Consider the following 25295-nt stretch of genomic DNA (forward strand, 5'->3'; position numbering starts at 1 on the left):
ATCCCTCGGAGCAGGTTGGAAGGGGTATTGTTGGTCTCCTATGTGCCAGCTTCCATAACAATGACTGGCTTATCATCATCCTCCTCATCCCCTTCCATAATTCTAGGGGCCTCATTTATGAAGAAATCATGAAGAGTGTGGCCCTGCAAGCCAGCTTGCTGCCCCATTCTGCATCATTTTAAAAGTGCAGGGGTGCATTGTATTTACAGAAACACAACGCATCCCTTTACTTTCCTCAGTGCTGGCACACACACTGCTGCCTAGTGCCAATGCAGACACCCTTTCACCATGGTGCCTACATTGCAAGGATGATAGTTTATGTGCAGGATGGGACACCTTCTTGCACATAAACAGTCATTAATGGCGTTTTCCTTTTTTTTATGTGTGCTGGAGAATGTAGCACACATAGAAAGAGGAAAAATGGGGAGAAATAATGTTATTTCCCCCTGTTGCACCACTTTAATGCCATCCCTGAAGTGGTGTTGGAATCTGATGCATTCCCAGCCATGTACATCTGGGAATGTGTCAGATTCCATCTGGTTGTTTGGGTGTTACATGGGAACAACCCACAATAATACCCGTGAACGCACCTTTCATGCAGAGTTATGCTTGAAAGGGGGCCATATTTACAAGGCCAGGAAAAGCTATGCAATGTGGCTTTGTATAGCCTTGTAAATATGAGCTAGCCCACTGCGCAATCAGAGTGTAAAAAAAAATTATGGGTGGGGGAAACAGGAAGAGAACATGACGGCTGCACTCTTTGCAGCGCGCTGAAGCACTTACGGGTCTCTCGGTGGTTGCTCGCGCTGGAGCCGTATTTCGGAGGACCCGCTTTGCAGTCCTGAATGGGAGCAGCCCCGTAAGTTCGAGAGCCATTTCTGGGGCTTTTGATGCCTCCCCAAAGCTGAGCTAGTTAAGGGCGAGGTCGGAGCTCAGACGCTCCAGACGACTATCGGCCCAAGTTTCTTTCGGGAGCAAGACCGGCAGAGTCAGCACAAGCTGCCGGTTGATGGTGGAGAAATCACTAACTCTGCATGAAGGTGTTGTGGAGGGGGCACTGCTATCTGCCCCCATCCAGTAAAGGAGTGGTTTATTGTGATGAGGTAGGAGGTGGATGGAGGGAGGAGAGACAGCTGGGACATGCTCAGTTCAAAGTGGTTTCTATGAGGCGTAATAATCCACCAGACATGCAAGTTTTGAAGGAAGGAAGTGAAAAGGCTGTTTTAAAAACTGTAAAAAATATTAAAGTAAAGAAGAAAACTACTACTAAACCTACTAGTTCAAAGTTAACTCCATCTTTGAAAACGTTTCTTAAAGTGAGGCCTCCAGTTAACTCTGCTAGCGAGGAAGCAGGAATGAATGCTAGCGTTTCAAGAGCACTGGGTATGGAGGGTGAGGGTGGACACCAAGTAGAAAGCTGCCCATATAAATTGCAACAACAGTCATTGATGGTGCCCCAGGAATCTGTTGACTTTCAGGAAGAGAGCAGAGAGAGCACCAGTAGCGAGGTTGTACTACCTGATACTGCTAACCCTTCAGTACTGGTGTCACCAGGAAGCGTGGCACCAATTCTCTCTACCTCCCTGTCTTTGGCCCGAATCTCAGGTTCTGTTTTATTTGTAAAAAACCCGGACTCCTCTATTGAGAAGGCGTTCTTAGCCTTGTCTAAAGATATTAAAATGGGTTTCACGATTTCTGAAAATAATCAAGGAGAAATAAGGGAGGCCTGTGGAGCCTTGGAAAAAAAGCTGGACCTCCTGGTATTAAGAACAGATGTGTTAGAGGAGGCAGTGGAATTAACGAAGGATAAAATTAGAGATCATAAAGGAGAAATCAACACATTAAAGGGAAACAAGCAGACTTTGCAAAACAAGCTGAACAGCTAGAAAATAATTATAGGAGTAACAATTTGAGAGTGTTGAATGTTCCGGAAGGAGTGGAAGGCGAAAATCAAAAAAATGTATTTGAGCTCTCTTCTAAAGGTTTCTCTTTTGTTGGAAGAAAGTCCGGAAGAAATAGCGAATGATATTCAGCGGATTCACAGGGACCCTTTTAAGAACAAATCGGGTAGCCTCAAACCCCGGAAGACTTTCATAAATTTTCAGACATATTTATTGAAAGAGAAAATCCTGACCTTGGTGCTTAGGCAGAAAACACTAAAGGGAGATCATTTTACATTTGAGGTCAGTTCAGATCTGTCTAGTGTGACTATAAATAGACAGTGCGAGCTGGGGAGGCGGATGGAGGAGTTCAGGAAACTGGGTGTATCTGTACAGTTGACATTCCCAGCGACCTTCAGGATCATGTATAATAACAAAATGTATATTATAAGAGAGGTTAAAGCAGCGGATGAGCTACTGGAGACTATTAAAGACAGAGCTATCAAGAAATAGTTGTGGGTATTGCTGAGGAAGACCCAAAGGTGCTTCAAAATTGGGCCATTATCGGTCCGTATGAAGGGAGGGTTCTCCAAGGGTGGGAAGGGGGGCACAGCGGGGCTGGGAGGTTTGCGGAGCACTGGGTGGGTAGCAGATGGGAGAAAATTTGGGAAAAAAGTCCTGTGCATCTCAGAAGATGTTAAACAAACCACAAGAGATGGATAGGAAGGGGGTAGCTCAAGGGGCCAGTCATAACCAAGGTTTTCAAATGTTGTCTTGGAATGTGAATGGCTTGAGGGTGAGAGGTAGGAGAGACACGATCTTATATTACCTATACGATTTTTGTGTATGTACTGAACAGGATTTTAATACTAGAGGGGTGGTAATATTGTTTAAGCATCAGACTGATGTAGTAATATTAAAGGTCAATACAGATAATACAGGTAGATGGATAATAGCTAAAGTACGGCTATTTGGAAGACTCATTACGTTGGTAGGATATTATGGCCCCAACTGTGATGATATATAATCACTCAGAAAGCTGATTTGTCAGCTTTTGGACTTTCCTGATCCAGTATTAATGGCAGGGGATTTCAATGTAATTTTAGATAGTAAGCTTGATAGATACACAAAAAGTAGATCAATAGTTAACTCAAAATCTTAGTAGTTGTTGAGAAGGATGATGAGGGAAAGGGCATTGCACGATTGGTGGAGGGATAGAGCCGGTTTGCAGCAGGTTTTCTCATACAATAATAAAAAAGATAGTCATTCTTCACGTATTGATTATTTTTTGGTGGACCAGGCATGGTGTGATGCGGTAGAAGATATAGGGCCTGATTCTAACTTTGGAGGACGGTGTTAAACCGTCCCAAAAGTGGCGGATATACCACCTACCGTATTACGAGTTCCATAGGATATAATAGACTCGTAATACGGTAGGTGGTATATCCGCCACTTTTGGGACGGTTTAACACCGTCCTCCAAAGTTAGAATCAGGCCCATAGTGTACCTTCCCCCTCACTTATCGGATCATGGAGCTGTAGTATTAAAAATGACCTTACTAAAGAAGAGAGGCAAACTGGTGGACTTTAGATCGTACTTTATTGTGAGATGAAGAAGTTGTAACCAAGCCGTGTGTAGAGACTGAGGAGTTTTTTAAGGAGAATTTAGGTTCAGCCTCATTTAATGTGGTCTGGGACACTTATAAAGCAGTGATACGAGGGGTAATTATGAATAGTGCTAGTTATAAGAACAAGCAGTATAGGGCAGAACTAGAGTATTTAGAAACAGAGATGAGGGGATGTAGAGAGCAGTTGTTGAAGAGTATGGATGAAGGGGAGAAGCTGGTGGGGCAACAAAAGCTGGACACTTTCAAACAGCAATTTGAAGCCCTTTTACAATCAAGACTTGCAAAGTGATGGGAGGCAAGCAAGTTGGCGCATTTGAATATGGGGAAAGTCCAGGAAAATTATTGTGTGGAAAGTAAAAAGGGGAAAAATAATAATGGAAGAGGGACCGGGAGATTACTGGTCCAGTGTACAGCCTCCCAATAGAACCATGATACAAAAATAGGTACACTGTTCCAAGCACACAGAGGGTTCACACAGGTGAATCAACTTAATCAGGAGCAATACCCTCATGCATTACAATGGATGACTGGCATCATCATTGGGAAGACAGTCATGCATGGGACCATCATGATCGAATACTTACGTGCAAATATAGCACCTAACGGCTTGTTAGTAGCAAATATACTGAGGATTTTCCTACAAGATTTAGCCTTTAGGAAAGACTGGTCACAAATCGCTTGGAAATGTACCAGAGATTGGTTGATATTGATTATCAACACTTCTAAACGTATTGCAGATTCCATTTCCATACAAATTAGTGCCATTGAAAACACTATAAAAACCACGGTGACACTAACAGCCTTTAAAAACCGCCTTACAGAAATCAATGCAGAATTGAACGAAACAAAGGAGTTCCTTACTCAGCAAAAAATTACTAAACTCCAAAAAGACATCATCAAGTTAAGTAGGGAGAAGGTTTACCCTTATATCAAAGAAGACTATGATATTGATACCCAGTCACGTTCTTCTGATTATTCCACAGCCTCATGCAAAAAACCACGTCAATATAATAGAGGATCATCATCTGAAGGTTGGAGTTCGGACGAGAACACACCACAACCCTATTATAATTATCCTCCCTATCCTATGAATCAACCAATTTCTTGGCAACCACCTTTCCCGTTCCTCCAACCTTGCCCCTTTATGCCATATACGCCTTTTTTAGGCCGCGGCCGGGGCAGAGGGAGAGGCAGAAGAAGAGGAAGAGGCAGACAGGTCCAATGGTCCAATGGTCCAAAGAAGAACCTCAGATGCTGACGAGGAGCCACACAAAGAATCCCACACCCAGAACCTAGTGGTGAATTTGTCCCAGAGGGATCTCTCAACTGATGAGACCAATGTCCTTAATAGGGGTTTGGGCTTTGTCCCCACTCCTAATGAAGATTTCTTCCGCCTACACATTGAATTAGCCCAACTCTTTCGAAAAATTCACCTCAATGTGTTTTTCAAAGACAAACCGGTGGGACCAATATGTGATACCGGTCTAAAGAAACCTTCCACCTTTTTACCTCCAACAACGTCGATGCCTAGTGAAATATTAACATTTGAAAAAGCAGTATTAACAGACATCTCGCACCTACGTCCTAAACATTCTTACATTAACATTCCTAAGCAAGAAAAATTGGCTCTAAACCAGCTAGCAAGTGACCCAAATATCGTGATTAAACAAGCCGACAAAGGTGGAGCTATTGTGGTGATGGATACTGCGGAGTACAGACGTGAGTGCCTACGTCTTTTGAGCGATACTACATACTACACGAAAATAGCCAGAGATCCCACAGACAGACTACAAATACAAATCAGAAGCCTGTTGGAAGAAGCAAAAATCAATTTATGGGTCTCCCCCAAGGAAGCTGAATTCCTTGACACATCTCACCCAAGAATACCGTACTTTTATTGCTTACCAAAAATTCACAAGGGTATTCAACCCCCACCTGGACGACCAATCGTATCAGGTATTGGTTCTATTTTAGAACCATTGTCAATTTTCTGCGATCACTTCCTTCAGCCCCTTGTAAGACAATCCTCTACCTATCTACAAGATACCAAGGATGTTCTCAACTTAATCGAATCTGTCAACTTGGGTACAGAAGTACAGGCGCTAGTCACTCTAGATGTGGAAGCTCTTTATACGAACATCCCTCAAGCCGCTACCCTTAGAGTAGTAGAATCGGCACTACGAAATGATTCTTCCATCACTACCACACCTATAACCTTTATCATGCAATGTGCCACGTTGGCTTTAACAGAGAATTATTTTCTGTTTGAAGAACAATTTTTTCATCAGACGAGAGGTACGTCTATGGGGAGCACTTTCGCTCCGAGCCTAGCCTGCCTTTATATGTATGATTTTGAGAAGAAACATATTCTAGCAACATCGAACCCGTTTGAGAAAGATATTAGTCTATGGAAACGTTACATAGACGATATCTTGATAATTTGGCAAGGACCACTATCCCTAACAGATGACTTTATCACCTGGATTAATTCCCTTGACCCATACTTAAAATTCACGGCCTCGGTTTCCGCAACTCAATTGCCCTTTTTGGATCTGATGATCTCCATTGATAATGGCTCACTAAGTACCACGACTTACTAAAAAAACAACCGACCGTAATAGTCTTCTTCTACATGAAAGTCACCATCCGAAAGCTCTTAAAGACAATTTACCAGTGGGTCAATTCCTTCGGTTGAGACGTAACTGTAGCTCCATACATGAGTTTGACAAACAAGCAGATATTTTACAAACCAAACTCCGCGACAGACATTATCCAACTAAGACGATTAATGAGGCCCGTAAGAGAGCAAAAAAAAATCATAGGGATTGCTTATTGGCCAAAAATGAAAAAAATCCTCAGACATGCATAACCCGTGTAACAACATTTTCTCCTCTGTCTAACATCATTAAAAAGGTGATTAATAAACGTTGGCCAATTTTGGAAAGTGGCGGTGGTGTCATGCCAAGACCCATTTTTTCCTTCAAACGTACTTCTAACATAAAAGATATAGGGGGTCATTCTAAGTCTGGCGGGTGGCGGAGGCCGCCCGCCAGACTTCCCCCCTCCAAAATACCGCTCCGCGGTCGCAAGACCGCTGAGGTTATTTTGGCTTTTGCACTGGGCTGGCGGGCGACCGCCAAAAGGCCGCCCGCCAGCCCAGTGCAAAAACCCTTCCCACGAGGACAGAGTGGGAAGGTGCGACGGGTGCAGTTGCACCCGTCGTGAATTTCACTGTCTGCAATGCAGACAGTGAAATTCAAAGTGGGGCCCTCTAACGGGGGCCCCTGCAGTGCCATTGGCATGTGCACTGCAGGGGCCCCCAGGGGCCCCACAACACCCCATACCGCCATCCTGTTCCTGGCGGGCGAACCGCCAGGAACAGGATGGCGGTATGGGGTGTCTGAATCCCCATGGCGGCGCAGCGAGCTGCGCCGCCATGGAGGATTCAGAAGGGCAGCGGAAAACCGGCGGGAGACCGCCGGTTTTCCTCTTCTGACCGCGGCTGAACCGCCGCGGTCAGAATGCCCTGCGGGGCACCGCCAGCCTGTTGGCGGTGCTCCCGCCGACCCTGGCCCCGGCGGTCTAGTACCGCCGGGGTCAGAATCACCCCAATAGTGGTTCATACACGTCCACAATCCTGAGATATCCCAACACAAAAAACCTTGTGGCATTGCCCGCCCGTAGTAGGCCATTTTCCTTGTGGCAATTGCAACGTATGCCCCTTAACCAGTAAGGTCACATTCATAGATTTGGACCCTATTGGAAGGTGGTTTCTAAAGAAACACACGAATTGCAATTCCAAAAATTGTATTTATATGATTACTTGTCCTTGTGGCTTACGTTATGTGGGGATGACCACACGACCAGTTAAGATCCGTATAAATGAACACAGAAGCAACATTAGATGTCGGAGAGTGACCACTAAACTGAGCTCCCATTTTTTGGACGCCACGCATTCACCAGACGACCTTCAATGGGTGGTCCTAGAAGCTCCGAAAGTTCTCCCACATGGTTCTAATTCACTTTCTAGAATAGAACAAAGATGGATTTTTAAATTGGGAACATCACTGCGGGAACTTAACAATGATATCCCCTGGACCTCCCACTCACCTTAGGATACATTCTGTTGCACCGACAACATTTTATCTATAATTTTTATTTTTGTTGTGTGGCAAATAACCATTCAGTTATATTCACTTGGCCCTCCGCACATGAATTAACTTTGACAGATCTTGGAATGGTTTTTGGGCCCTGATAGCATTGATCTAAGATGTTTTTTGACGGAATTATTTACCTAATTGAGATATATGCCACTTTGGAATTTATTGACTACATTGTTAGGCACTGAGACGAACAACCGATTTTCAAAATCTGAATCGGGATGTTCTTCTTTTTTCTTTTCTCTTTGTTTTCCTTTTTGATCCATTATCCATTTTTGGCGAGTGTTTCCACGTGGAAACAAATGGTTTCTCCCTTCTTTAAGTGAGAGTAGGTGTGCATAAATAATCACATTACTCCGCATTTTTGTTTTTAATCTTGGTTGCCATCACACTCATTATTGATTAAAATTATGAATTATCTTTGTCGATGGTAAACCAATTTTAACGTTTCATTCTCTCCAACATTTACTTGGGTCCCTAAGATTGGGTAGCCCTTTGATAATTTTTCAATTTTTCAGAGCTACTATTTGAGCAAAGTGGTTAAGAGCACCCCTTTAGGGGAGCCCGCCAGGCATTGCAGCACCAGCCTGACGAGGAGCTTTCCCAATGATGATGCCAGTCATCCATTGTGATGCATGAGGGTATTGCTCCTGATTAAGTTGATTCACCTGTGTGAACCCTCTGTGTGCTTGGAACAGTGTACCTATTTTTGTATCATGAAAGTAAAAAGGGATCAAGTGAGAAACTGCATCAAGGAAGTTGAGTTAGATCGAGGGGAAAAGACGACAGAGAGTGAAAAAATAAATAGTGCCTTTTTGCAATTTTTTCCCCAACTTTATACTGAAGAGATAATGGTTGGGGAAACAGAGTTTCAAACTTGGTTAGGGAAGGGTACTCTTCCTTCCTTATCACCAGAGCAGCAGCTCTGGTTGAATAGACCTATTACGTTAGGTGAAACAACAGCTGTCTTAAGGAGTAGTAAAGGAGAGAAAGCCCCAGGCCCAGAAGGTCTCCCGGGTGAACTGTATAAAGTACTGGAGCAGGCATTAATACTACTCCTGTTAAAATTATTTTCTGAGGTCTTTGCAAATGATTCTCCCATTCTAGCCTACTGGAATGAGGCGATCATTTCACTGATTCTGAAACCAGGTAAAAATCCGGTTAGGTGCGAGTCATATAGACCCATTTCATTGCTAAATCGTGATTACAAGCTATTTGCAAAAATATTAGTGGACAGATTAAACGCCATAGGGAAAGATTTGATTAATGTAGATCAGAATGGTTTTATCAAGGGTAGGCACCTACATGAGCTTACGCATACTTTAATTAGGGCAATAGATCTGGCAACCACCTATAAGATCCCTTTAGGGATCATATCTCTGGATGCTACGAAAGCTTTTGATACGGTTAGTTGGGACTATTTAACTCTAATGCTGAGGAATCATAATTTAGGAGATAACTTTTGTAGGGCCATAAAACAGATCTATATAGAATTTTGACTAACGGGAAATTTACAACGCCCTTTAGGATATCCAGGAGTACCAGACAGGGTTGCCCTTTATCTCCACTGTTGTTTGATTTGTATATTGAACCTCTCACCAGGAAAATAAGACAGGATACTGAAATAGTTCCCTTTAAGTGGGAGCAGTGGGAGAGGAAGGTAGCACTTTATGCTGACAACTTAATGGTGTATGCCACAAATTTGTCCACCGCACTCCCAGCCTTATTAAGGTTAGTTGAGGATTTTGGCTCTGTTTCTGATTATCAGGTGAATTCAGAAAAGACCGAAATAATGGCATGGAATCAAGAAGGGAAGATACGGCAGGGGAAGGCTGAAATAAGATATTTAGGTTTAGTTATTACACAAGACATTGAGAAACTTGTAGTGAAAAATCAGGAAAAGCTTTTAGAGCAGTGCATTAACTTAATGAAGGGATGGGGTTATTTCCCGCTGATGATATTGGAGAGGGTAAACTTGGTTAAGATGATTATTTTGCCCCAAAAAAATGTCATTCAGAATGCTATCCCATTACAAATGAATGGCAGGTATCTCAATAAGCTCCAACCAGCATTAACACATTTATCTGGGTATGTAAGGGCGCCAGAATTGCATGGAAAAAGGTGCGGAGGAGGAGAGAAAAGGGAGACCTATTATTGCCAGATCTACAACTATATGCATGGGCCTTCCTATTGAGGAATTCAAGGTTGTTATTTGACTCACTGGATGATACAGTGATGGGTGTTATGTTTAAGGCTAGGACACAAACTATCCATGGAGCTGCAAATCATTTTCTTTTTAAGTTTGGTGATCCAAAATCTTTCAAGAAAATAAGATTAAAAGTCTTGAAGGATGCAGCAATGCGTTGGCACCAGGTTAAAACGATCACTAAGATAGCTTACTACAATCAGTGGGCTCCGATTTAGGACTCTCCAGGCACATCAGAATGTTTGAAAGATGCATTGGCCAAACCAATTAGGGAAGCCGGTCTGGAATACTGGAGCAAACTTTTAAGGGAAGCAGCATTACTCTTCTGGGAAGAATTTAAATATATTCAAGTGGAAACTTGGGCATAGTCCATTTGATTAAGTTGGCGGGGGAAAATCCCTTAGCAGATCTCTTTAATGGCTTCTCCAATAGTAATAAGGTCTCAATGTGGTACTGGGAGATTCTGGAGCTAATTGAGCTAATTGATGGCGACTTTAAATTGCCTGAGCAGCTATGGGGAGCACCATGACAAGAGAATTGGCACAGCTAGGATGGCAAGAATCTATGAGAATGTGCTTTGAGGTAGTAAAAGCTGTCCCATTGAGGAAAAATCACTTGTGTGTGATACATAGAGCTGATATTACCCCGGCAAAACTCACTAAAATAAAGAAAGGGGAAGTGGTGAACTGTGTTAAATGTGGTGCCCCAAATGCTACTGATATCCATATGTTTATGGAGTGTCCAGCAATTGTTTCTTTTTGGACTGAGGTGGCGGGAACATTGTCACACGTTATAGGGAAGGGAATAATTGTAAATCTTTCCCTCATTGTTTTTGGGAAACCACATGATCTGAAGGGTTGGTCGAGAGAAAAGAGGAATTTGTTGTTATATGGTATTCTTTTGGCTAGAAGGGAGATCTGTTTGAAGTGGGTTATGTTATACCCCCCCTGCACAGGAGTTGGTTTGAGGCTCTTTTGAATACGGTCAAATTAGATTTAATGGTGGGTGGCCCCAGGCAGAGACTGAAGAAAAATAAGTTATGGACTCCGCTTTTGAAATGGGCCCCCCCTCCTTTCAGAGCCGCTAAAAGAAGATAACTTTTGGGGTATAGTCCAATGATATAAAAACCCCTCTTTCATCCGTGCCAGCCACGAGGGTGACCCCAGGAAGGCTGAGTGGGTGAGATGGGCCTCCTTGGGCTGCGTGTCCACCTTTACATTCTTGGCCATGGAAAGTGAGAAGCTTGCGGAATGAAGGTGCAACAAAGTTTTGGAGGTGTATGAGGACAAAACAAAAATGATGTTTTGGTGGCCAAATGTGCCACTAGGGCCTTGTAAATGTGGCCCATAAGGCTTTGAGGAACTTTTATTTTCCCTTGCCTCACCTGGCATCTCTAGGACTCTGCTGTGGTCCAATCCATGCCTTGATCATCAACAGATGAGATGCTTGGAGAAGACAGTGGGGTACCCTTCCTTTTCCTTGCTCGAGATCTGGGAGCCAATGTTTCTAAAAGAGGAGAATCTTGTTCAGCAGGCACTCCAGGAAGATCTACTATTGCTGACTGGGGCTGCTGTTCACTTTGCTCTGGTTCCTGAAATGACTGGGTACTACTTTGTGAAAGGGGCAAATCCAAATCAATGTCACAGCTTGTCCCCATCACCATGATTTCAGTGGCTGCCTTACTGACAGATATGGGTTAGGCTTAGGAGGGTGGTGCCGTTGATGTGGGAGTGCTACTCCCAGCTTCCTCCCCAGAGGCCGGTGTAGCAGGCACAAGTTTCCTGAAAAAGGTTGTGGTTGGCACGCCAGTGGTAGAAAGCTGCTTATTCTCAATGGCCACCTTCTTGGCAGCACCTTTATTTGATTTCTTAAATCTGTCAGTTGGCAGTGGCAAAGAGCTGCACAAGCAGAAGAGATTGGAGGATTGACATTACATGTTGTGTGGTCACGTGTCTTTAGACAGGCCTTTTGTCTGGCATTACAGAAGGTGATGTCTCTTCTCTTGTTCACCTAGAAACAAACAAGCAAAACAAACATTTGGTGAAATGTGGCACTGTTGCAGTTTGAATTAGTATAGACAAAAACAATATAGTTTAGTTGTGGTTGGTTACTTAGGGTAGCATCATAAATAATTAACTACAATATATCCAACCATTTTAAAGTCAAACCACACCATCATAACATAAAATTTCAGCTCCAATCTGGATAACACAGCATTCAGATATAGCTCTTTGCTTTATGTGCGTCTATTCTAAGGCAGACACCTGTGGCAGTCAGGAAGGTGCAGGGGAAAATGGAATAATCCTTAAACAAATGAAGGCTGGTGTGCCCCTATAGCAGGCAAGGGATTCAGGGGGAAATGGAATAACACCTAAAATATCTAATGCTGTTGAGTGGCTGTGTACCCATGGCAGTCAGGGAGTGGAAGGAGGGAGGCAAAATGCAAAAAAATAAAATAAAGTAAATTAGATTAAAAAAAAAAAGAAAATAAAATTGAACATCACAATAAAAATGTAAATAAAAAATGGAAAAAAAAGAAAATTAATTGCTGATGTTTGTACTGCGGGTGCATGAGAAACCCATTGGGAGGCAAAAAGTTGCAGGTGAAAATTTTAAAACAATGCATGTTATATAAAGCACTGTTCAACATAATTATATATACATAACATACACATACTACAATGATCCTCAAGAATATCATTAAACTAATATCAGGGAAAAGTAAAAAATGAACAAAAAGCCATGGCCCTCTCCCATAAATCTCCCTAGAAAATGGCTTTCAAAACTGACATAATGAAAGAGTGGCTGCACAAAATGGCCACAGGCCACATGGTCAAACTAGCAACATCAAGCAAAGAGGCATGGAGGACAAAGAACACATGCAAGCCTATGGCAAAGGCACACTGATTGCCTCCACAAAATGGCCGCCGGCCACATGATCAAACAACAACAGCGAGCAAGTTGTACAAAGAACACAAGCAAGCCTATAGCAAAGCACACTGGATGTCACCACAAAATGGCCTCCTGCCACTTGGTCAAACCACAAACAGCAAGCAAGGAGGCATGGGAAACAACAAACACATAAGCCTGTGGAAAAAGCACACTGAATGGCTGCACAAAATGACCTCTGGCCACATGCTCAAACAACAGAGAGCAAGGAGGCATTGAGAACAAAGACCACCTGCAAGCCTACTGCAAAAGCACATTGGATGGCTAGGTAATGGCCTCCAGGCACAAAGTCAAACCAAAAACATTAAACAAGGAGGCAGAGAGAACAAAGAACACATGCACACCTATGGCAAGTGCACACTGGATAGCTGCACGAAAAGGTCACCGGCTACATGGTCAAACAACAACAGTGAGCAAGGAGGGATGGAGAACAAAGAACACATGCAAACCTATAGCAAAGCACATTGTCTGGCTACACAAAATTGCCTCCCGCCCAGATGGTCAAACTGATAACAGTGAGCAAGGAGGCATGGAGAACAAAGAACACATGCAACCCTATAACAAAAGCACACTGGCGGGCTACACAAAATGACCACCAGCCACATGGTGAACCAACAAGCAAGGATGCATGGAAAACAAAGTACACATTTGGGATTTGGACACAGACTACACAAAATGGCCGCTGGTCACATGGCATGGAGAACAAAGACAAATGGTGGCCAATGGCAAGCACACTCACTCACACACACACTGGCCAGACAAAGGAGGTATAGTAACACTGAGGAAAATACTTCCATTAATTCAGCAATGCCAAACACTAAAATTAACTGAGTTATAAAAAGTTTATAACAACACGCATCCTCCTATGGTATCAAAAATTACCCCACACATTCAATTTTTACAGAAAAAATATGAAATACAAACAATAACACAGATTTGTAATTTAATTCAGTGCTATCCCTGTTAAAAGTGATGTTTTAATTAAAACAACATATACCACACAAGCTCTAATGACTAGTACTGGGCCCATTGGCAGGTTAGGCCAAATAATAAAATAAATGTAGAATGAATGAATATTGCAAGTGTAAAAAACATAGAGAAAATATATTGATCTGTGCAACATTCTTTACTAAAGGTGAAAAGGTGAAAAATGTAAAAAAATAAAAAAAATAACTTAGCCCCCTACTCAAACTCCAGACCCTCCACCACAATGAAATTAAAAAAAAACACAAATAAAAGTACAAAGAAATACTGGTGACGGCCCTAACAAACAAATAACATCCTTATACAATAATTTTTAAACATACTTGTGTGATATCACAAAAGCAAATTCCTTAAATCCAATGGTATATATGCAGAAGACAAAGAGAGTGACCCTTTCACCTCAAAATCCAAGTGAAAAGTGACCAGGAGATGGACAAAACACTGGAAGGAGCCTGCTGGACAGGAACAGGAATGAAGTCTATGGGGCACTTCCTTCCTGTTGGAAAAAAAGTTTTTAAAAAAGGCTTCTCGCACTAAAAATACAACTTGAACGGATGCTGGAGTAGAAAATACACTCAAAAATGGGTGTTTTGAGGAGATTTAGCTGCTTCTCTAGTAGGGAATCTGCTGGAGGTGAACCACCATCACTCGTGGTCACTCTCCAGCAGCACTATCAAGGAGCCATTGCAGCCAGAAGCTGTTATAGTAGGTGCAAAATCTTGCACACTCACAAACAGCCTAAGAGTAACGTGGTGTGCACCAGCACACTAATGGGAAAAAACTCTGTCATGTGCTGGATGGTGGAATTTAAGGCACTCTGCATAGCGCAGAGTGCCCGAATTCTGCCAACTCTGCAAGCAGAGTACATTTTTCCTCCCACCCCTACTTTTAACAAGAGGGAGTAAAGCCTGGGTGTTGGAGACTGCTCTTGTCTATGGAAAAATTAGCATTCGTTCTTCCAGGGTATCATGTTTAATTCTCAGATTCCAGTTTGCTCTCATTCAGGCATTCTGGCACAGGAAACCATCACTGATGAACGCACTTTAATTGGAACACACAGATTCCAATGACGATGTTCCACGCACAAGGATCCTCTCTCAATTAACACTTTTTGACATATAGCCTGTTTTACTCATTCAACCTAAAATGGGACAATGTCGTAAAAAAAGGCGCTCCTTGGTTACCTCTCATCTTCACCATCTTAAAAGGGAATGTAGACGTCTGGAAAGAAGCTGGAGAAAATCCTATGACAGTTCATTAAAACAGGATTATAGGAAAGCTATTAGGGGTTTCCATGCCAAATTAAATCAGCCCAATCCACATATTATGCCACTAGAATTGAGCATTAATCCAACTCCCCTAAAGAGTTTTTTCACCTACTTCAAAAAATTGTACAACCACATTCTCACAGGTGTCCCAAGATCATAGCATTAATCTGGCACTGTTTTTTCAGCAAAAGATCTCAGATATTTATTCTGCTTTTCCAGCAAGGGCCCATCAGTCTCCTGAATCTTTAGATCAGTATACTTTATGTTCCACTGTTTTTTCGCAATTTTCCATTTTTTTTTGCAATTTTCTCCCCTCTCTACGGACTTGGGGGCATATTTATATTCTGTTTGCGCCGGAATTGCGTCGTTTTTTTTGACGCAATTCCGACGCAAAACTAACTCCATATTTATACTTTGGCGTTAGACGCGTCTAGCGCCAAAGTCCATGGAGTTTGCGTCATTTTTTAGCGTGGACACCTACTTTGCGTTAATGATATGCAAGGTAGGCGTTCCCGTCTAAAAAATTGACTCAGAGGCATGTGCGCCGTATTTACACTCCCGGGCAAAATTCACACCCGGGAGTGGGCGGGTCAAAAAAAATGACGTACGGCCGCTTTTGCGCCGTTTTTTAGCGCCTGGACAAGGCAGGCGTTAAGGGACCTGTGGGCTCGTAAGGAGCCCAGAGGTGCCCTCCCATGCCCCCAGGGACACCCCCTGTCACCCTTGCCCGCCCCAGGAGGACACCCAAGGCTGGAGGGACCCATCCCAGGGACATTAAGGTAAGTTCCGGTAAGTACTTTTTTTTTTTATTTTTTGTGGCATAGGGGGGCCTGATTTGTGCCCCCCTACATGCCACTATGCCCAATGACCATGCCCAGGGGACAGAAGTCCCCTTGGCATGGCCATTGGGCAAGGGGGCATGACTCCTGTCTTTGCTAAGACAGGAGTCATTTCTATGGGGGTTGGGAGTAAAAAAAAATGGCGCAAATCGGGTTGAGGCGAAACATTTGCCTCAGCCTGACTTGCCCCATTTTTTGGCGCCCAAGCTCCATATCCCCCTACGCCGGCGCTGCCTGGTGTACGTCGTTTTTTTCCACGCACACCAGGCAGCGCCGGCAGCTAACGCCGGCTAACGTCATTGATTAAATACGGCGCCCGCATGGCGCTTCAGAATGGCGTTAGCCGGCGCTCATTTTTTTGATGCAAAACTGGCAGAGATAGTTAAGCCATATGGTCTGTCATTAGTCTTGTATGTGGATGACACCCAGCTGATATTTTCATTATCGCCCAACTCCAGCACCAAATGTGTGTTACTTGCTCCCTGCCTGCAGGCAGTGTCCGGATGGATGTATGAATGTAAGCTTAAGCTTAATGAGGACAAGACTGAAGTAATGACACTAGGATACAACCCTCTATAAGAGCCTAACCCCGCTATCCTAGATTCCTTGAAGGATCTGCCCTCTCCTAAGGATTATATTAATAGCTTAGGAGTCTTGCTGGATCCTCGACTCACTTTGGACTAATAGGTCAATAAGATCTCTTCTATTTGTTTTAGTCTATTTGGGATCCTGAGGAAGGTCTTTAAAATTCTTCCTGTCATTGCAAAGAGACTCATTATTCAGGCTCTTATTATCTCTTGGCTGGATTATGGCAATGCATTGTATCTTGCTTCCCCTAAATATGTGATAAAAAAGCTTCAGGTGGTGCAGAATGCCTCTGCCCGCCTACTTCTAGACATACTGAGACATGAATCAGCCAAATCGGCTATCTCCTCTCTCCACTGGCTTCTGGTAGAACAGCTCGTAAAGTTTAAAACCTTCTATTGCATCCACAGGTCATTATACAATAGAGGTCCTCCCCTTTTAAAGAATCTAGCCTCTTTTCATAAGCCCGTTAGACAGCTCAGGTCTTACTCGGCAGTCCTAGCCTCAGTCACCAGAGTAAGAAAATCTAAATGGGGTGGAAAGTCCTTGGCTTACCTTGGAGCCAAATTGTAGAGTTCTCTTCCTCTTGGCCTTCGCCTTACCAGTCATGAACTTACTTTTTGGCCAGCTCTAAAAACCGGGCTATTCAGAGCATAACCTTCAGACTTTGTCCTTCGTGTATGTGATTAGCGCTGTGAGGCCTCCGGGTAGCCATGCGCTCTACATGAACCTCTAAAATAACATAACCTATACAAGATGTTCTAATATCTATATTCCATCTAGTCTAATCATGTTATCTTACTACAGAGAACTCAAGGTAATCCCATTTACCCTTGTGTAATCATTCATGTGCATTAGCCTAGAAGAAGAAGTTTTATTCGGTATGAAAAGAATTCATCCATTACAACAGATAATCACCAAAACATTGTAAAAATACCAATAAAAACCATGTATAATAAACGTACCCATCGTAAAAACACATGTACAAATAAATACATATATATATATATATATATATATATATATATATATATAGAAATAAAAAACAGAAGAAAATTAAAACCTCAATTCATAAAAGCTGAAAGAGATAAATGAAATCATTCTAAAAATTCTACATTTTTGCGCCAAGTAGTAGCTCCCTTCAGGAATGAGCCCAGGCCCTTCCATACCAGTACATCTGAGGCCATTTGCAGCCACATGAAAGCAGGACGGTATTGCACAAAACCCTTAGGCCTAAGGAGCGGTAGTAAAAATCGGGTTCTAAATGGAGCATAGAAGACACAGAACAGTGTAAAATGGATCAAAGTCTGATGGGATACCCCATCACAGAGGCAGGGTCTAATACACTTCTCCCCATACTGACCTAGGGGGAAGCACAAATTGCTTCTAATGATCCCCAGGCGAAATCGTGTTATGAGAGACCTTTCCCTCACATCCTTGATTTCTAAAAGATATTGCTCAGGACCCACCCACATCTTTAGCATAGTAAATTCCCTGATCGAGTTTTTCCTTAGAGCCTCCCCCTCCCTCTTGGTCTCCTGGATTCTCTGATAGTTATCCTTAACCCATTTTTTATCATAGCTAGTTAGGTCTTCGGGATAATCAAACAATTCAGGCCGCCCCAGGTCATGAGCCATCTTCCTTATGTGCGACAACCAGGGGATATGTTTTACCTGGTCGCAGGCCAAACAATCCCTTAGGATATCCCTATTAAGAGAGGCATGTTCGTTACTCCAAACTGAAATCCATAACAAAAGGGGAGCCAGCTGGGTGGTGTCCTGTACATACTCAAGGTCCAGTTCCAGGTGGATGCAAAATCCAGGAATATTTTGACCAACACCCAGAAGCCTTCTACAGAAACGATTTTCTTCCACCATAAGGGCTCGGGTATCCCTAAACCCCCAAAGTGCTGAACCATACAGAAGGACAGGTAGGCATTTCCGCCTAAAGATTTCAAGCAGGGGTTTGATCGGTTTGCTACCTACCCTAGCCGCGAAGTCAAAGGTTGCACCAACTGTTGCATGAAAAAGCACAATCCTTCTGGCAATACAGGATTTCCAAGAACCTTTCTCATCAAAGATGACCCCTAAGTATGGGAACTCGTGGACTCTGCTAATAACTTGATCCTCCACCCTTAGCTCCCCAACCCTGCTCATAGGTTTACCACAAACCATAAAGTGCGACTTCTTAAAATTGACCTCCATCCCCAGTGCTGACATAAAGGTGACATAAGCTCTAACTAATTCTCGGAGACCATTCATCGTGCGGGCCATAAGGACCGCGTCATCCGCATACGTCAGCACAGGGATATCAATACCCTTCACCTTCAGGACATCCCTGCAGTATTCCATCAGAAAATCTGTAAGTCCATTAGTATATAAAAGGAACAAGATAGGGGCCAAGACACACCCCTGGTGCACACCCCTTGAAAGCTTGAATGCCTCCGAACGTTCCCCGTTTGGGCCCACCCTCACATTTGCCACTGTCCCTGAATGGAGATACCGGAGAAGCTCTACAATAATAGGGTCCAACCCTAACTGAATTAGCCTCTCCCATAATAAAGACCGGTTCACTTTATCAAAAGCACAGCTGAGATCCATAAAAGCAAGATAAAGGGTACCTTTTCTGGCCTGTGTGTATTTGTTGATTATCATCAGTAAATTGAGACACTGTTCTTGCGTACCAAGACCTTCCCTGAAGCCATACTGATCCCGACTTAAAATATCATTTCCTATCATCCAGGCCTCCAGACGCCCTAGGATGATCCGCCCCAGAATCTTCACAGAGGCATCCAGCAGTGAAATAGGGCGATAGGACTTAGGATCATTGCGATCACCCTTTTTAAACACTGGGACTATGCATGCCAATCTCCAAGAGGCAGGGATGCCCACAGTTACGGCTGCATTGAGAACATTTAGACATACTGAGACATGAATCAGCCAAATCGGCTATCTCCTCTCTCCACTGGCTTCTGGTAGAACAGCACATAAAGTTTAAAACCTTCTATTGCATCCACAGGTCATTATACAATAGAGGTCCTCCCCTTTTAAAGAATCTAGCCTCTTTTCATAAGCCCGTTAGACAGCTCAGGTCTTACTCGGCAGTCCTAGCCTCAGTCCCCAGAGTAAGAAAATCTAAATGGGGTGGAAAGTCCTTGGCTTACCTTGGAGCCAAATTGTAGAGTTCTCTTCCTCTTGGCCTTCGCCTTACCAGTCATGAACTTACTTTTTGGCCAGCTCTAAAAACCGGGCTATTCAGAGCATAACCTTCAGACTTTGTCCTTCGTGTATGTGATTAGCGCTGTGAGGCCTCCGGGTAGCCATGCGCTCTACATGAACCTCTAAAATAACATAACCTATACAAGATGTTCTAATATCTACATTCCATCTAGTCTAATCATGTTATCTTACTACAGAGAACTCAAGGTAATCCCATTTACCCTTGTGTAATCATTCATGTGCATTAGCCTAATTTTCTTTACTCTACATAGTAAAATATATTATTATTCTGTAGTTTATATTCATTAAATTAATTCATAATGCTTATTCGTAGCGTGTTTTCCTTGTTTTCTTTGGTTCACCCTTTTCATTATGCCATGTGAAAGTTGTATGGTTGCGCATTCTTCATTGTCATCCGCTCTGAGTCACCTCCCTTCCATAAAAGAAAATAATAACATTGACAAAATGATCATGACGTCCGTTTCTCTAACCGCGCTGCTAAGACGGGCCTATGCATAGCATGTGTCAAGTACCGTCTTTGGCTGGGTTAATGATGCTCCTTTCCATGCAGCTTAAAGTCTACACTTGTTTCCGGGGTTAAACCGCTTAGTGCTATTTCCATCACTTCTTGACATTTCTTCAATCATTCTTTTATGCCGAGTGCAGCCTGCTCCTGGTTTCCTTTTCTGATTCATGTCTAACCATTGCTGGCGACTACCAAGTGAAAAACATTATTTTTCTGTGAATGATTCTGTTTCTCTTTGCCCTGTTTTTTTCCACAATTTTGAAAAGTGCCAGGATAGGAACTCATAGCCATGCTCTTTCCATGAATATTGAATGGCTATAAACAGCAGCTGTCTGTGTGGCCGGAACTGTGAGGTACACTTTCTGTCCAATGAATGCCACTCTGACAAAATAAATGTTTAAAATTCAGAAACACAGTCGTTCAGACATTGGTTGAACTCTTGCTGTGTTTCATTCAAGGGATGTGGCATTCTGTACGTATTCGGTGTTTTCCGTACGTCTCGCTTTTTAAATGCTGACGTGCTATCAATCCTACTCCTGGACGCACAGAAAATCAGGATCTGATAAATATATTTGGAGTTAGAAATGTTCATTTGAATTAAAGACAAAAAATCAGTATATCCCGTTAATATGTCAACAAAATAAAATCATTTACATTTTTAAAATTCAGGACTGTTAAAATAATAATTAAAACTCGTAACATTACTAAATCCTTTAGGGAAATTTACTATATTATATTTAGCAAAATATGTATACTAGACATTTGCAACTATTCATATGAATACAATACATATAATCAAGGTTAATAAATAATATGGTAGGAGACAGACAAAGGGAAGAGGTAAGGTAAGAAAAGAAACTTCTGGGTGCAGGACAGTTGCTATATAAATATTAAGTTTTAAAATCAATATGAACTATGTATACTTTTTGTGTTAAGATATGTTAACAATACAATATTGGAACGTTGATGCATTATGAATTCTAGGGAAACTCATCTTTTAGTACATTTAAAATACTGTTCATATATTTCTTAGAGAGATAATTGTTAAAATAAATCACACAGATATATTTTGATATTACCTTTATTAATATATACCTTTGCCACCTTTAGTATGCAACTACTCTATGATTAGAGAAAACACTATTATACGTTGCAGAAATCATTACAAAGCGCCTGCCTAACAGCCATGACATGTATTTGGATTGGAATTTGTCCTAGGACTCAAGTTGTTATGCCACTCCATTACAAACAATAATCAGTGGCTGTGAAAGAAACATCACACACCCCTACTTGGCTGCAAGTGGTATTACATAGGAGGTGCTAAGGCCCAGAGTGTCCTGCTGCAGTAGATGCAGTCATCGATGGATCCCTGAAGCAAGGGCTCAATGAACAATGAGCAAATGGCATAGGCAGCACACCCTGCTGCTCAATAACCATGGAGAAGAGTAAATTCCTTGCATTAGCTGTGATGGTGAAAGTAACTTTTAATTTGAAACAAGTTAGTTAAGCTAATGCCACAATAATCAATAAATCGCATGTTAGCGGCATTATGTGCTTTGCCAGTAAAGGCTTTGTTATAGCCAATTGTGTCCTGAGATTAGTATGTCACAAGAGAAGGATAGTCTTGTGCACTGAAAATGTTGTATAAACAGCTGAGAAATGGGTATAATAGGGTGTATTTCTCGAAACTTGATGTACACGCTGAGTGTAATTATTATATGATAAAGTTGACTAAACTAATTGGCTCCTGCATATAACAGAGATTCTAATAATGACAAAGGTGCCTGTTAGAAATGGGGTTTCTGGTTGGCTAGGGTATGCACCTCAGCCAGGCAGAACTTACCCACTAGAGTCAGGGCAAGGGAGTTACACGTTCGAGATAACCCCTGCTCACCCCCTTGGTAGCTTGGCACGAGCAGTCAGGCTTAACCCGGAGGCAATGTGTAAAGCGTTTGCACAACACACACAACACACGTGACGCAATATCCCCACCACAAAGGAAACACAACACCAGATTATATGAAAATATACTGTATTGTACACAACGTAATTATCAGACCAAACATCACATATCAGTACTATCCTGCTACCTTAGCAGTTGTCAGAACGCTACACATTAGTTACTCTGCAAACTAGCAGTAGTCACACATAACACACAGGTTACTCAGTATTCTGCAACATAAGCAGTAGTCAGGAAACACGTTATCACCCCAAGACACTTGTCATGAGAATATCATAAAACGCCCATTGCAGGAACATTAGAGACATATGGCAAGTCATAGGAATACATATCAGCAAGTCATGTCCATAAAAGGAACATTTGCATACACATATGTAAAAACATCAAACGCAGGTAGGTAATATATGAATCAAACAAAAGTCTGTAGAAAGAACTTTGGATTGCAACTATATTGGTCCTTTAAACAGTACCTGGTTGGATGAAGGCACCTCCAGTGCCTAGAAGGCGAACAATGGGGCCCCCGGCGCTCCTATGCGCAAAACGGGGGCCTCCCTTATACTCTGGGTCAGAGGAGGGTGACATGCACCTCCTCTCTTTTATAGACAGGCCCCTCCGGGAACTGTGATTACTGGGGCCCCCAAGGGCCTCAGCCACCCCTCACAAGGGGGCCCAAAGCCAGCAAAAACAACTTAGGGCAGGAGGGGGGCACGACGCACCCACTCCGGTTTAATGACAGGCCCCTCCCGGGACCCGCGATCTCTGGGGGCCCCCCGGGCCTCCACTGGCCCTTCCACCAAGGGGGGGGCCACAACAATGCCCGTTTTACCTAACAGCAGTAAAGGAGCGTCCTGCTCCTAACGCAGAGGCCAGGGGGAAGGGGGCACTCCCGCGCCTTCCCCTGGTCCTGCTGTGAAGCCACAAGAAGATCGGACCACTCCTGGGGCCTGAACAGACACTCACCTGCACCCGATGTGGTGCGCAAGTGTTCTTCCAGCTTCCCAGGCCGCTGCGGTGATCTTATTTAAAGGGGCACAATGCAGCAAGGAGCCTACGAGCTCCCAAGGCTCAATAAGCGCACTGCAATCAGCGCTATGGCAGCCGCAACCACAGAGAAGCACCCCTCGTGAAGAAATGGATGCAGGGGTCAGGGGCCACAGCACCCTGCCCCTGGGGAGCAGAATCTTAAGACAAGGTCCTCAGGTGGAGGGCCCAGCTACAGGCCAGCACAAGGGAAAGGCAGCAAGTGGCAAGTCCTTCACAGTGACCAGGCAGGTCACAGATCAGCACAGCAGCAGCAGTCCATGGCGGTTCCTGGTGAGTCCTTTCAGCCTTTGGTGTCCAGTTCCAAGATGATTCCAAGAGTCTCCAAATTGTGGGGAAAATTCCCCTGTACTTATAGTCAGTTCTTACAGTGTTTTACAATGGTAGGGAGAGGAGGTTCCAGCCAGTTACAACTGGTTCTGGGAGTGCCCCCTCTCTCCTTTCAGTACAGGCTCCAAACATCAGTGGGGGGTTAACGACCCTATTGTGTGAGGCCAGGGCACAGTCTTTACAAATGCAGGTGTGCCCCGCCTCTCCCTTCTCTCAGCCCAGGAAGACTATTCAGTATGCAGCTGCACCTCTGTGACACCTCCACCCTCCCTGTGTACAGGCTGTCTGAAAAGTATGCACAAAGCCCCAACTGTCACTCTGCCAAGACGTGGATTGGAGTCAAGCTGCAAAACACCAGAGTCATAAGCACAGATAAATGCGCACTTTTTAGAAGTGGCATTTCTGTAATAGTAATAAAAAATACACCCACACCAGTGAGCAGCATTTATTATCACCATCACAACCATACCAAACATGCCTACGCTACCCCTCATAAATCAGACAATACATAAGGTAGGGCATTTCTAATGCAATCCTATGAGAAGGCAGCACTCACAGCAGTGAGACACCAAGTTAGGCTGTTTGTCACTACTAGGACAGGCCATGCAATATGGCACATGTCCTGCCTTTCTACATACATGGCACCCTGCCCATAGGGCTAGCTAGGGCGTACCTTAGGGGTGACTTACATGTAGTAAAAGGGGAGTTCTGGGCCTGGCAAGTAAGTTTAGATGCCAGGTCCATGTGGCAGAAAACTGTGCACACAGGCCCTGCGCTAGCAGGCCTGAGACAGGTTTGAAAGTCTACTTCAGTGGGTGGCGCAAGCAGCGCTGCAGGCCCACTAGTAGTATTTCATTTACAGGCCCTGGGTATAGAGATACCACTGTACAAGGGACTTATAAGTAAATTATATATGCCAATTAGGTATCAGCCAATCATACCAACTTTAGATGGGAGATCACCTGCACTTTAGCACTGGTCAGCAGTGATAAAGTGCTCAGAGTCCTAGAGCCAACAGCGAGAGGTCAGAAAAACCAAGAGGAAGGAGGCAAAAAGACTGGGGATGACCCTGCGTAAGGCAAAAAGTCCAACACAACCCCCTACCAGCCAAAAGCCAGGGGAGAACAATCAATACCTTGATGTACTTCCCTGATTGGGGCGATAGAACAAGGACCCATGCCCACAACAGCAGGGGCATGTTCCAGTTCTACGCCTTCCTGACTCCACTTGGATCTCTCTTTCAATGCTTCCCCGGCAGCCTAGACCAACCCACGGGGGTTCTCTAGCTGCCAATGGCCAGAACCAGGCCCCAGGCCATCTAGGGGCCTCTGGTCTCTGAAACCATAACGAGTGGGGGGCAGTAGCCCCAGGTGCAAAGCAAACTGTCTCCGTTCCACTTCCAATCAGTTCAGGGGCTCTACCCTGCCACTGATCCACCAACCTAGGGTCCACACCGATAGGTTCTACAGGGGCTAGAGACGAGGCTCTCCTCCCTCTACCCCTCCGTCTAGGATCCCGCCCTCCTCTCCTAGGAGGGGTATCACCAGAATCCACACTTGCCAGGGTGCTGGGTACAGCAGCCCTGCACAACTCTCTCGCCAGCCCAGGATCACTACCTGGCGACTGACCACCCAACCTAGGGACGACACCCTTGGGTTGCACCGGGGTCTGGGGCGGGCTTCCCCCTCACTGAAACCCACTTCCAGAGTCCTGCGTCTCCCC

Source organism: Pleurodeles waltl, chromosome 5 (genome assembly GCF_031143425.1).
Source record: "Pleurodeles waltl isolate 20211129_DDA chromosome 5, aPleWal1.hap1.20221129, whole genome shotgun sequence".
NCBI classification, from domain to species: domain Eukaryota; kingdom Metazoa; phylum Chordata; class Amphibia; order Caudata; family Salamandridae; genus Pleurodeles; species Pleurodeles waltl.